This window comes from Lepisosteus platostomus, chromosome 23, assembly GCF_059453375.1.
Source record: "Lepisosteus platostomus isolate fLepPlt1 chromosome 23, fLepPlt1.hap1, whole genome shotgun sequence".
Classification (NCBI taxonomy): Eukaryota; Metazoa; Chordata; class Actinopteri; order Semionotiformes; family Lepisosteidae; genus Lepisosteus; species Lepisosteus platostomus.
Genome location: NC_142633.1, coordinates 11,182,623 through 11,187,118, shown reverse-complemented (window position 1 = coordinate 11,187,118; position 4,496 = coordinate 11,182,623). Strand labels below are relative to the sequence as shown.

General features: G+C 37.9%; 1 long non-coding RNA gene across 1 annotated transcript; it reads right to left on the bottom strand.

The window, feature by feature from the left end:
• Positions 1–1,272: 1,272 nt before the first annotated feature.
• On the bottom strand, positions 1,273–4,135 carry LOC148642031 (uncharacterized). The gene is made up of 3 exons (XR_015929573.1): positions 3,804–4,135; positions 3,139–3,194; positions 1,273–1,524 (listed from the first exon to the last, which is right to left on the bottom strand). It is a non-coding gene; the product is annotated as an uncharacterized LOC148642031 (long non-coding RNA).
• Positions 4,136–4,496: the final 361 nt, after the last annotated feature.

The following is a 4,496-nucleotide window of genomic DNA, read 5'->3' as shown; positions in this document are numbered from 1 at the left end:
CCGGGTTTTATGCGTCAAGCCTTCTCGTCGCTGATTGGTTGGCCCAGGGGCTTAGAGGAAGGTGTGAGAGGAGGCCTGCGAGCTACTCGGCCTGTGATTGGTCAATATCCCCCCCCGGGAGGCGGTGTCTTGACAGGCTAAGCCCGTCTTTCACATAGGTAACACTGTCTGCCAAAAAGGGACACATTTTTTTTGAAGACCACAGGAGGACGTGCATGAAGAGAATTAACAAATACAGCTGGTCTGCTGAGGCATTCGCTTCAAATATAGTTGTAAAAACGAACAGGAATATGAATATTCAGCCGGGGCGGCCCTCGGGTACGGGCGCATCTCCGGAATACAGTTTAGACTTCAACCACAAGTATAAATAAAATAGTAAACTAAAAAGCTATTAATGAAAAATAATAAACAGCTGTAATAATTTCTTTTTTCCCGGCTGACTGGTGAAAAAGCGGTGGTCACGTTTTTGCATACGTATGCCTGCTGCAACTAGCAACAAAACAGCGATTAACAGTAACAGTAATAAGCTTTATTTTAAAACCAGCTGCAGGAATGTCGGCAATTAAAGAGCCACACAGACAGCCAGACAGGGCAGCACTCTGCGTCAATTAAATAAAAGGTATTCTTATCATGTGAGGAAAAACAAGAAACTTGTTTATGGCGATTAAAAGTTCCTCTGGTGCCCGGTTCATCTTACTTTTCTAGTATTTCTTAAGATAGTCCCATTTTTTACTTTGTTGCTAAAGAAAACTAGACAAATAGATCATTAAGTGTTTTTTTTCCCCCTGTGGTAGAAAAACACTTCCTATTTAAGAATCTCGAGTGATCCATCATTTGTAGAAATCCCCGGTGTAAATGCCTAGGCTGTACAAGCCCTAGACTGCTCCATTAATAATAGAGAAAGACGCTGCTGACATTGTATCTGCTCTGAGTAAGGCTATTTTCCACTCAGAACTCTTGAGTGTTTTTCACGTGATCTGCTATCAACCAGTCAGTGTACTGTACTTGTCTATTTGCTTATAGGGAAGTTTTATTAAGAACGTGGAGTAGGTTTTCTATTAGAAAATAAAACGTTTAGCTCTCCCCGGGTCTACTGAAAAAATAACTTTGAGCTTTTGTTTCCTTCAGTAAATTACCTATAAGTCATCCTGGTACTTATCAAGAAGGGTTAGAAACTGATAATCTGGTGTGTCATGTCATCATTAAAGTCTAGTGGGCCTTAAAAAAATATATATATATTAGTTTGCCAGGTCAACAGAAATAAAAGGGGCATGCATCTTTATAAATAAAAAACACTCTCTTTGAGAAGGCAACATTAAGAGGTTTTGCACAAATGGTTTCTACATTTTATTAAGTACAGAAGAGGAAAATGCTAGAAAATGACAACAGCTGCAAGCTCTTTCTCACCTAACCAATTTCCTACTCGAACTTAGTAGGAGAACATAACCTACTAATAATATAACTGAAAAATCCCATTATCTTCGACTGCCGTATCGCTTCAGTCTTCAAAAGCAATCAATATATCTGTACAAGAAAGTTACAGGAAAAATTGTTACAAAGGGTAATGTCTTTCCAAGTGTACACAGGAAGTCTTTACAAGCTTACTTTGAAAATGTATGTTACTTTTGGTGTCATGAGTGCAGCATGGTAGTATGAGCAGTTAGCAAAGGTTTCTCACAACTCTTGAGCCCTAGGTTTGATTCCAGACGTGGGTGACTTACTGTATGTGTGGAGTCTGCATGGTCTTTGTTGTTCATAATATTCTGGCTAGTCTAACTGGTGTCTTGAAATTGTTCTTGTGAATGTGAGTGTGTGCCTTTTGAGGAACTGGCATCTTGTCGAGTGTGGTCCTACCTTGTTGGAGTGTCCAGAAAAGCGCTATATAAGTGTAAGCAATTATTATTATTATTAATATTGTATCTCGTGTCCTGGTTATGTACCAGCTGTGAGACACTGCACAGGATGAAGCAGTTGAAGATAAAGACAGGATTTTAATATTATTTTGAAGGATACCCTGTATTTCTGATATAGTCCAGTTGATACACCTTTGAAAATACAGGTCATACACTTTTGGACATACATTTTTAGTTTGTACATTTATTGAAAACAATTCTGAGATGAAAACTAAAAATCTCTCAGAACTCACACATTCATTCCGTTACAGTGCCTTACAGCCCTGGTGATATCCATAAGTATTTTGATCAATCTCAAGCAAGTATAAATATTAATCCTCTAATAAAATTTGTCATCAGCCTATTCAAACCATATAGAGCCAACCTGAAGCTAAGTTGGAAATAAAATGGAGGCTGTTACAGGACAGCAGTTGTGGGATTCCTTAGCATGTAGACAACATTTACACAAATTTGTCTTTGTAAAGCAAAAATAGTTAGCAGAAGTGTTACCCCGTATACATGTTTTTTCTAGTATAGAAATTCAATTCAATTCAACTTTATTGTCATTAAACTTACACAGGTGCATAGTATAATGAAAAGTGTTTCTCATTAGTCACTCAGGTGCAGTATAGTATAATAGAGATGGTAAAGCGTTATAACTTAGCTTTTCAAAGTAAGAAATTTTACATTCCGCTAGGAAGCAGCTCAAACTAAGTGTAATGAGCTTCTGCATTTGCTTTAAACACAATGTAGCCAACTTAACCTAAAAGCAGCAGGATTCTGATCATATTCATCTGATGAAGAAGAAGACAATATCACAACAGAATCACCTTTCATCGACCGGTGTGCAAGGAGGTACATAAATCCACGTACCGCTACTTTAATTCTGAGAATATTCCCGGAACGGGAGGCTTGAGAAAATGAAAAATCTGGGAGAGCAGAGCAAGAGTAAGGGTGTAGATGGATAAGTGCCCTGTGGAACAATAGCTTAAAGCCAAACTAAAGTCCGAAGAAAGCCTGCAGTGGGGGCAGGGAGGGTTAGTGGCTCCTTTGTTGTGTTTCTTTCGACCTAAAAGGAAATTACAGGGAGGGGCCAGTTTTTTTCCAAAGGACATCACAGATTGCGTTCGGCACTCAGTCTGGGAGCCCTTGCTACACATGCACACAGAGACATGTTACATCATGACCGTGAGTCCATCTGCTCTGACAAAATGATTTGCAGCATTTAGTAATAACTGAAGGATACAGCAATTCATGTCATGAAGTCATTCGTCCCAGCAAAGAATACACACAGATTCTGTCCTGCAGGAACAAAAACCATATTGTTAAACCCTTCACTTACCAGAGCTAAAAGATGTTTGACTGCCTGTAAAGTAATTGATGGGGTAGTGTACGTAATGTCAATTTACATAATAGAAATGTGCGTCTTTGGAAAACAGAAGGATACAAAGTGGAAATTGATATTAAAGTCATAAGATATGAAGTCCAAGTCCAGAACTTTATACAATGTACCAAGCAGTCTATGTGATGGCTACATCCTGCAACACTATTGTTCAACCATCCACTATGTAAGATATGGAGGAAAGGTTGAGTTTTAGATGGGGGTGAGTGGATAGTACTTCTTCATTCATTCTGTGCTGTTATGTTTTAATTTATTTGGGTTGTACAAAACAGGTCGCCTGTTTACTTTGTAGTGCTGAAGAAACAGAATCAGTTAGCTACTTGACCTACAGTACTTCACTGTGAAGATCAGTGCAAGATCCCTTTTCATTTACCATATTTTCTTATTTATTCACAGATTTTCAATATTCTGCAGAAGGCGTAGTCAAGCGAACTACTTTTAGCAATGAAACAAATGTTTCATGCATGACATTTTAAATCAAACTGTTTACAAGCAGTATTATGACTCACCATTTTATGTTGACTTTTTTTCATGCCTGTTGCAGTTATTCAGTCAAGAATATTTCTTTTCATATTCCATCTCTTCCTCTTTGCCTCTTTCACCCACGTGCACACCAGCACTAAAAAGACAGCTATCTGCACAGCACTGTCTGAATAATTCATGACTAACTCATGACATGTTCTCACAGATAAAAGCTGCCTTATACTGGGATATCTATAAAGCCAACCAGAACTACGTGTTGCTGTAAATAATCCATCACCCTGATATACTGTATATAGCTCCAGCACAACTTGCTCCCAATTAAGAATCTTAATTTTAAAATGCTTGTGGGGTAAACTGTACATGCACTGCTCTCTGTCAGCAGCAGTTGTTAATGCTTTGAGATAAAAACACCGATAGCTGCAGGAACAAAATAGTAAAGCCTCCTAATCTCTCTTACATTTGACAGTCCCAAAGCACAGTATTTTTTTACATTTACCTGAAACACCTTTTAATTAAAATACCTGCTATAGAGTTTAATACATGCTATAGAGATTAATTTTGTGATATGAACTTGGAAAACATCCGCTAACCCATTACAGCACAAGTAGGTTTTATTTGTGTTGGCATATTATTAGTAGTGTTAGTATTAATATTATTAGAAAAGTAGAAAAGATCAAACCAAGCATGAGTAAAAAGTTACTTTGGGGATGTACTGAACT